Source organism: Pelodiscus sinensis, chromosome 25 (assembly GCF_049634645.1).
Source record: "Pelodiscus sinensis isolate JC-2024 chromosome 25, ASM4963464v1, whole genome shotgun sequence".
NCBI lineage: Eukaryota > Metazoa > Chordata > Testudines > Trionychidae > Pelodiscus > Pelodiscus sinensis.
In genome coordinates this window covers 17,556,946-17,565,601 of record NC_134735.1, presented here as the reverse complement: position 1 = coordinate 17,565,601, position 8,656 = coordinate 17,556,946, and the positions used below count along the sequence as shown (strand labels likewise).

Below are 8,656 nucleotides of genomic sequence, written 5' to 3'. Positions count from 1 at the left end.
GCGTTTCTCCCTCTCAGCTGGCGTAGAGGCGGGAGGGGAACGACACCTGCCCGGCTGGAGCTTTCGCGCTTGGGCTCGGGGCTTAAGCCCTGAGGCCGAGGCCCCGGCGCGGTTGCTGGGAGACGGGCTCCTGTGGTACGGCACGGCCCCTGAACCTTGCCGGCCACAAGGTGACCTCACCGAGGCCGAGAGGGATGGCTTGGAGGTGGCAAAAGGTAGCCCGCTAGCAAGCGCCAGGAGGCCGAGCGTAGCCACGTCTCTGGGTGGGCTCGAACCACCATCCTTTCGGTTAACAGCCAAACGCGCTGACCCATTGCGCCACAGAGACCTCGATGGGCTTTCCGAAACGCTGCCTAGCAGCCTGCTCCTCTGCCTGGCCGTGCCAGTGCAGCCCAGGTGCTAGAGTGGATTGCGGGCAGTCTAGCCCAAAGGGAGCAGAGTGGCGCAGCGGAGGCGTGCTGGGCCCATAACCCAGAGGTCGATGGATCGAAACCATCCTCTGCCACGTGTGGGCCGGCCTCTTTTGACTCCGCGCCTTCACTCCAGGCTGCAAGTAGCTAAAGGCCAGGCCAGGATGCCACCTGCGGGGAAGCTCTAGGCAGCCCCCCGCTTCCTGTGTGGGAGGCACGGAGGCCTCCTCTTCTGTCCTCAGGCAACAGGGCTTCCTCCTGCCCTTTTCCCACCCACAAGGGCCGCCGGGACCCGCTCAGGGAGCGCGCCAGGGAGGCTCTCCAGACGCTCGTGGAACAAAGCACTTCTGGACCACGCTACCCAGAGCCTTCATTCAGGCCTAGACAAAACGCCTAGACAAAGAGCTGCCACAGCATCAACACTGGCCTTGCTCTACTACTCCGAGGCACGCCAAACCCCTCACAAAGAGAACTTCTGCCTTCGCCATACTGCTCAACAACAGGACACGCGAGCAATTCCCTCCGACGCGCCGCTTCTCCCGCATCGCCACCACCCACGCTCTTTAGGCACACGCCGGCTGACCAAAACCCATCTCATCCCATCAAAAGCTTCTGCCCAGCCCAAGAGGACCAGCTACGTTCCCGGCTCAATTCATCCCTTACAGTCAGAGCCAAAAATCACCAGCTGACGGTCCTTCAGAATCCTCAATGGAAAGGGGGAGAGGGAATTGTGGGAGCACGGGCAGCACTCGCCACGTTCTCGGTTGAGGCTTGCAGCAGTCATGGAAGAGAGAGCTGGCTTCGGTCAAGTCTCGGGAGTACGGCCACGGCTTGGACGGGTCCTTCAGTCCTTGGCTCAGAGCTTCGGTTGGTAGCCCACATCCTCCCGAGGTAAAAAAGCAGGAGGGCTTTCCTTCCAGGGCCTTTTGCATCTTCTGCCGTGGGAGCACCTGAAAGTAAAACAGCTGCGGCAGGCGTACGCCATGGCCACTAGGGGCGGCGCCGCAGCAGGGGCTGCCACCTGCCCCTACTTCCCTGCCCTCGACCGACTCTTGGGGGGCGGGGCGGTCCGTGCCAGCCCGGGAGGCAGCGAGCCAGGACTGGAGGGCCCTGACCTGGGCACACCGGAGGGGCCACCACAAGGAGTTCCAGCACTGGAGTCGGCAGGGTCATCCAGGGAGACCGTACCGGGGAAGTAGTTCGAATTAAGTAGTTCGGGGGAGGAGGCGGGAGGGAGACCAGGGACCGCGCACGTGGGCCATGCCTCGCACGGATCACACAGACACCTGTGCACGTGCAAGTACATGCCATGCCACGCTCCAGCTGCGTGACACCCAGGGGCCGTGGCCCAATAGGCACATGCATGTCTGAAGAGACCTGACATGCTCCTGACCCTGGGGCGGTACCACAACTTCACGAGTTTTGCTTACAACACACCTGTTGATACAACCTAGAATCATATTTGCTTTTTTTGCAACAGCATCACACTGTTGACTCATATTCAACTTGTGGTCCACTGTGACCCCTAGATCTCTTTCCACCATGCTCCTTCCTAGACAGTCGCTTCCCATCTTGTATGTATGGAACTGATTGTTCCTTCCTAAGTGGAGCACTTTGCATTTCTCTTTATTAAACCTCATCCTGTTTACCTCTAACCATTTCCCTAACTTGCTAAGGTCATTTTGAATTATGTCCCTCTCCTCCAAAGAAGTTGCAACCCCACCCAGTTTGGTATCATCTGCAAACTTAATAAGCGTAACCTCTATCCCAATATCTACATCATTGATGAAGATATTGAACAGTACGGGTCCCAAAACAGACCCTTGAGGAACTCCACTTGTTATCCCTTTCCAGCAGGATTTAGAACCGTTAACAACAACTCTCTGACTACGGTTACCCAGCCAATTATGCACCCACCTTATCGTGGCCCTATCTAAGTTATATTTGCCTAGTTTATCAATAAGAATATCATGCGAGACCGTATCAAATGCCTTACTAAAGTCTAGGTATATGACATCCACCGCTTCTCCCTTATCCACAAGGCTCGTTATCCTATCAAAGAAAGCTATCAGATTAGTTTGGCATGACTTGTTCTTCACAAACCCATGCTGGCTATTCCCTATCACTTTATTACCTTCCAAGTGTTTGCATATGATTTCCTTAATTACCTGCTCCATTATCTTCCCTGGGACAGACGTTAAACTGACCGGTCTGTAGTTTCCTGGGTTGTTCTTATTCCCCTTTTTATAGATGGGCACAATATTTGCCCTTTTCCAGTCTTCTGGAATCTCCCCTGTCTGCCATGATTTTTCAAAAATCATAGCTAAAGGCTCAGATAGCTCCTCTATCAGCTCCTTGAGTATCCTGGGATGCATTTCATCAGGAGCTGGTGACTTGCTGACATCTAACTTTCCTAAGTGATTTTTAACTTGTTCTTTGTGTATCCTATCTTCTAAACTTACCCTCTCTCTGCTTGTATTCACTACGTTAGGCACACCTCCAGACTTCTCGGTGAAGACCGAAACAAAGAAGTCATTGAGCATCTCTGCCATTTCCAAGTTTCCTGTTACTGCTTCTCCCTCCTCACTAAGCAGTGGGCCTACCCTGTCCTTGGTCTTCCTCTTGCTTTTAATGTATTTATAAAAGGTCTTCTTGTTTCCCTTTATGCCTGTAGCTAGTTTGATCTCATTTTGTGCCTTTGCCTTTCTAATCTTGCCCCTGCATTCCCGTGTTGCTTGCCTATATTCATCCTTTGTTAGTTGTCCTAGTTTCCATTTTTTATACGACTCCTTTTTTATTTTGAGATCATGCAAGATCTCCTTGTTAAGCCAAGCTGGTCTTTTGCCATATTTTCTATCTTTCCTACACAGCGGAATTGTTTGCTTTTGGGCCCTTAACAACGTCCCTTTGAAATACTTCCAACTCTCCTCAGTTGTTTTTCCCTTCAGTCTTGCTTCCCATGGGACCTTACCTACAAGTTCTCTGAGCTTATCAAAATCTGCCTTCCTGAAATCCATTAGCTCAATTGTGCTGGTCTCCCTTCTACCTTTCCTTAAGATCATGAACTCTATTATTTCATGATCACTGTCCCCTATACTGTCTTCCACTTTCAAGTTCTCAACTAGTTCCTCCCTATTTCTTAAAACCAAATCCAGAACAGCGTCTCCTCTGGTAGCTTTTTCAACCTTCTGAAACAGAAAGTTGTCTCCAATGCAGTCCAGAAACTTCTTGGATAGCCTGCGCCCCGCTGTGTTAGTTTCCCAACATATGTCTGGATAGTTGAAGTCCCCCATCACCACCAAATCTTGGGCTTTGGCTAGTTTTGTTAATTGTTTAAAAAAGGCCTCATCCACCTCTTCCACCTGGCTAGGTGGCCTGTAGTAGACTCCTAGCATGATATCACCCTCGTTTTTTACCCCTTTTAGCTTAACCCAGAGACTGTCTACACAGCTATCTCCTACGTTCATCTCCACTTCAGTCCAAGTGTGTACATTTTTAATATACAAGGCAACCCCTCCTCCCTTTTTTCCCTGTCTGTCCTTCCTGAGCAAGCCGTACCCTTCCATACCAACATTCCAATCGTGCGTCCCATCCCACCAGGTTTCTGTAATACCAATGATATCAAAGTTGTATTTATTGGTTAGCAATTCCAGTTCTTCCTGCTTATTACCCATACTTCTTGGATTTGTATATAGGCATCTAAGATACTGATTTGATCTTGCCTCCCTGTTGTGCCCTGACCCTCCTTGCTCCTTCCCATTATAGGCCGTAATCCCCCCCATTTCCAACCCATCTCTCAGTCCCGCACATTCAGCACTTACCTGTGGGCTTTGCTCACCTGTCCCCGTCGAACCTAGTTTAAAGCCCTCCTCACAAGGTTAGCCGGCCTGTGTCCAAACTGAATGACAGGAAATTACCTGTGAGAAATTTGAATGTGTGGAATCCAGGGAGCTCAGGGCTGGGGTGTGTGGGTGTGGGGAGCTCAGGTTAGGGGGATGGAGTGTGAGGATGTGGGGGAGCTCAGGGCAGGGGGGTGGGAAGTCTGTAGATGTGGGGGAGCTCAGAGCAGTGGGATGGGGAATGTGGGAGTATGGGGAGCTCAGGGCGGGGGATGAGGAGTGTGAGGATGTGGGGGAGCTCAGGGCAGGGGGTGGGGAGTGTGGGAGGATGGGGAGCTCAGGGCAGGGGTATGGTGGAGCTCAGGACAGGGGGCTGGAGAGTGTATGGGTGTGGAGAGCTCAGGGCAGGGAGTCCAGGAGTGAGGGGGGGCGCAGTGCAGGGATTGTGGTGCAGGAGTCAGGGGTAGGTGGTGGGGGGTGTTTGGAGGCTCAGGGCAGGGGACTGGGGTACGTCTACACTACAGCGCTAGTTCGAACTAACTTAGTTCGAATTAGTTAATTCGAACTAAGCTAGTTCGAACTAACGCATCTAGAACTAAAAACTAGTTCGAACTAGCGTTTTGCTAGTTCGAACTAGCAAGTCCACATTGAGTGGACTCTGAACAGGGCTTAAGGATGGCCGGAAGCAGTGCCGGCAGGGCATAAAAGGAGGACTTAGAGCATGGAGATGCTGTCTCAGGCTAGCCGAGGGCTGCGCTTAAAGGGTCCCGACCCCCACCCCGGACACACAGTTCTAAGGGGTGCCCCGCTTGCAAAGAAGTTCTGGCTTGGAGTGCCCTGAGTGCCCACACTGGGCACATCACACCACTCGGCCATCAGCCCAGCTGCACTTGCCGCAGGCTGCCATCTGGGGAGAGGGAGTAATTGGGGGGCTGCAGGAGAGCTTCCACCCCCAGAAGCCCGCAGAGCCAGCCCAGTCCTCCCCATCGGGGGCTCGTACCCCATTCCTCCCTCACCTCCTTCCACTTACCCTTCCTTAGCCCCCCTTCTTATTGATGTACAAAATAAAGATAACGTTTCTTCCAACATTGACTCTGTCTTTATTGAAAAAAAACTGGGGGAGACTGGGAAAAGGAGGTGGGAGAGGGGAAGAGAAAGGCTGGGAGAGGGGAGGGCAACTAACATGATCAGGGGTTGGGAACAGGTCCCAGATGAAGAAAGGCTACAGAGACTGGGACTGTTCAGCTTAGAAAAGAGGAGATGGAGGGGGGACAGGATAGAGGTCTCTAAAAGCAGGGGTTGGGTGGAGAGGGTGCATTCAGAAAAGTTCTTCATGAGTTCCCATAAAGAAGGACTAGAGGACACCGAAGGAAAGGAATGGGTAGCCGGCTTCAAACTAGTAAGAGAAAGTTGTTCTTGACAAAGCAAATAGTTAACCTGCGGAACTCCTTGCTGCAGGAGGCTGTGAAGGCTGGAACTAGAACAGAGTTGAAAGGGAAGTGAGATCAAGTCATGGAGGTTGGGTCCATGGAGTAGTCTTAGCCAGGGGGTAGGAGTGGTGTCCCTGCCCAAAGTTTGTGGAAGGCTGGAGAGGGATGGCACGAGACAAATGGCTTGGTCATTGTCTTCGGTCCATCCCCTCCAGGGTCCCTAGGGTTGGCCGCTGTTGGCAGACAGGCTACTGGGCTAGATGGACCTTTGGTCTGACCCAGGACGGCCATTGTAAGCTCAGGGCTCAGGGTCGGGGGTCTCAGTGGACCCCCTTGATTTTCATGCACACCTGGTCCTGGGTGGCCAGGCTGGCAGCTCTCCTGCCCTAGACGGCCACTTTCCTGTGCCTAGTGCGGAGATCGTGGACGAGGTCCACTATGTCCGCACTAGCCCAGGAAGGTGCCCGCCTCTTGCGGTCCAGGGCAAGCTCCCGGGAGCCGCCAGCCTGGTCCCGGCAAGAGGGGGTGGGCTGGGGGGCATCGGGTGGGTGGCTCTGTGCCGTGCCAGGTGCAGGGTCTGCTAGCTGGGTGCTGGCAGGCTTGCACCTGGCACGGGCACCGTAGCCAGCCCGTGCCCCTTTAAGGGTCCGGGGCCGGGAGGGGGGCATAGAGTTTCCCTGGTGTTGGCCAGAGTGGCCACCAGGGAAACCTGGGGAGGGCTAGCCTCCCACTAGTTCGAACTAAAGGGCTACACAGCCCTTAGTTCGAACTAGCTAGTTCGAACTAGGCGTTAGTCCTCGTTAAATGAGGTTTACCTAGTTCAAACTAAGCGCTCCGCTAGTTAGATTCAAATTCGAACTAGCGGAGCGCTAATGTAGCACCTATTAAAGTTAGTTCGAACTAACGTCCGTTAGTTCGAACTAACTTTGTAGTGTAGACATACCCCCAGTTCTCGATGCAGCCTCTAGCAGAGATGTTACAGCTGCTGGTTTAAGAGTTCTTGTTGCACATCCTACGATCAGGATGGGTTCACAGGTCTCTCGGGCTCTTCGATCCCTGCAATGCTGCCTCTGGGATGAAGTGCTGAGCTGAGAACCAAGATGGCATCGACCACATGGCCTATTTATCCCTCCTTCCTGGCCTCTTCTTGGCTGCAGAAGATCACCTGGTCCTCAGCCTCTCTCTGCTGGCCGCTCTTAGTTGTCCGCTCTCATGCTTTAGGTGTGTCCTTGGCCCATTCAGTGCCATTGTCCCACAGGGCCTCGCTAATTAGCATGTCCACAGACCGGGCTCTGCCCAATGCTCAACCACATGCAGAGAAATATTCAGGATCCACACAGACAACAGATTCCTAACTACACACACAGACGTTATACAACCACATAAATAGCTTACATAGGACTATCAGATAATAAGCTTCTATTCAGCACCCCACATGGCCCCCTTTTCTACCATTTTCTGGGGCCAACACCCCCACCTATGGGTGCAGCAGTGATCTGGCTGCTCCCCTCAAGATCCAGTAATGTGACAGGCAGTGACTGGAGGAGCTGCCTGGGCATAGACTGTAACCCAGGGGCCCACAGTGCAGCAATCATCAGCAGTGTCTGTGTCTCCCCAGCCCCCATTCAGAGCTGAGTACAGGTACCTCCCCAGCCCCCTCCCCACCCCCGTCTCCTGCTCACAGCAGGTCAATAGGGTTCTCCCATTCTTGGGCCTCTGGTTCCCATGCAGCTGCTCCCAACAGGAGTCCCTTGCAGCCCGGCAGGCTGGGGCAGGCCCCATCTCTCCAGCACCAAGGTGATGACGGATACAGACACCAGGAGGAGCGAGACGAGGGTGCAGCCAATGGCCTAGCGGGCAGGAGATGTGGCCGGCCCTGCAAATGGAAAGGACCTGGTGACAGTCGGGTGCAAAGTGGCAAATGGCTCTGCAGTGCCAGCACTAGGCACAGAGCAGCTGCCGTGTAGAGACCTTGGGTGAGTGCCCAGAGGGCTAGATCTACAGGGGATCATGCTGCAGGGGGCATGTTCCCCCGACAGGAGGCCGAAGTGACAGAGGCTGTTGGGGACTCTCCTCCCTTTGCCCAGGTGGTGTTGGAGGAGCAGGGAAGGACCCAGGTTTGCTCAGGCTGCACCAGGACTTGGTGCAAAGGCCTGACAGGAGCCAGCAACGGACACAGCAGCCCAGACCCTCTCGCCTCTCCCCAGTATGGCTGGCAGCTCACAGGGGCGACCCCGCCCTGGGCACGAGGCCTTGGCACCGGCTGTGGGCTCAGGAGGGGGCGGACATGGGACATAAGCGATGCCGAAGGGAGGGGTGTGGGCATTAGAGGCCACTACCATTGCCCCGCCCCCTTCCCCGCACCTACCCCTGCCCCTGTTCTGAGGCCACGCCCCCACTCATTCCACTCCCCCCTCCCTCTGCTGCTTGGGCTCCCCCACCCTCACTCAGGTTCGCTGGCCTGAGGCTGGGGTTACGGTGCAGGATGGCTGGGGAGTGGGGCGCGGGAGAGGCTGCGGGTTGCAGGCTCTGGGACAGGTTCAGGGCAGCGATGGGAGTTTGGGTGCAGACTCAGAGGCAGTTAACTGTGGGAGGAGGATCCAACAGGAGGCTGGGGTTTGGGGTGGGGGGTGTCTACCCCAGCTGCCTGAGAGATACTAGACTGACTCTGGTTTCCTTGTGTCTCCCCGGCTGGGCTCTCACTCCCACTTCTCCTCTCAGGGTCCCTGCCGGCTCCCCTGCTCTATCTGAATGCGTCCCTGGCGCCTCCAACCCCCCCCAAGCCTCACGAATGTGGCCCCGACTGAGACATCTCACTCCCCTGGCACTCCAGCCCCAGCACAGATTAACTCTCCTGGGTTCCAGGGAGAGTGGCATTTGCGGGTCCCTCTCAATCTGAGGGGGGGCCAAAAATGAGGGATCCCCGAACCTCAGTCCTCCCTGTCCCTCCCCCTCACCTCAGTGAGGCTTGTGGGTT

At 54.7% G+C, this 8,656-nt stretch overlaps 1 non-coding gene across 1 annotated transcript; it reads right to left on the bottom strand.

Annotated features, from left to right (window-relative positions):
- Positions 1-254: 254 nt before the first annotated feature.
- TRNAN-GUU (transfer RNA asparagine (anticodon GUU)) lies at positions 255-328 on the bottom strand. The gene has a single exon. It is a non-coding gene; the product is annotated as a tRNA-Asn (tRNA).
- Positions 329-8,656: the final 8,328 nt, after the last annotated feature.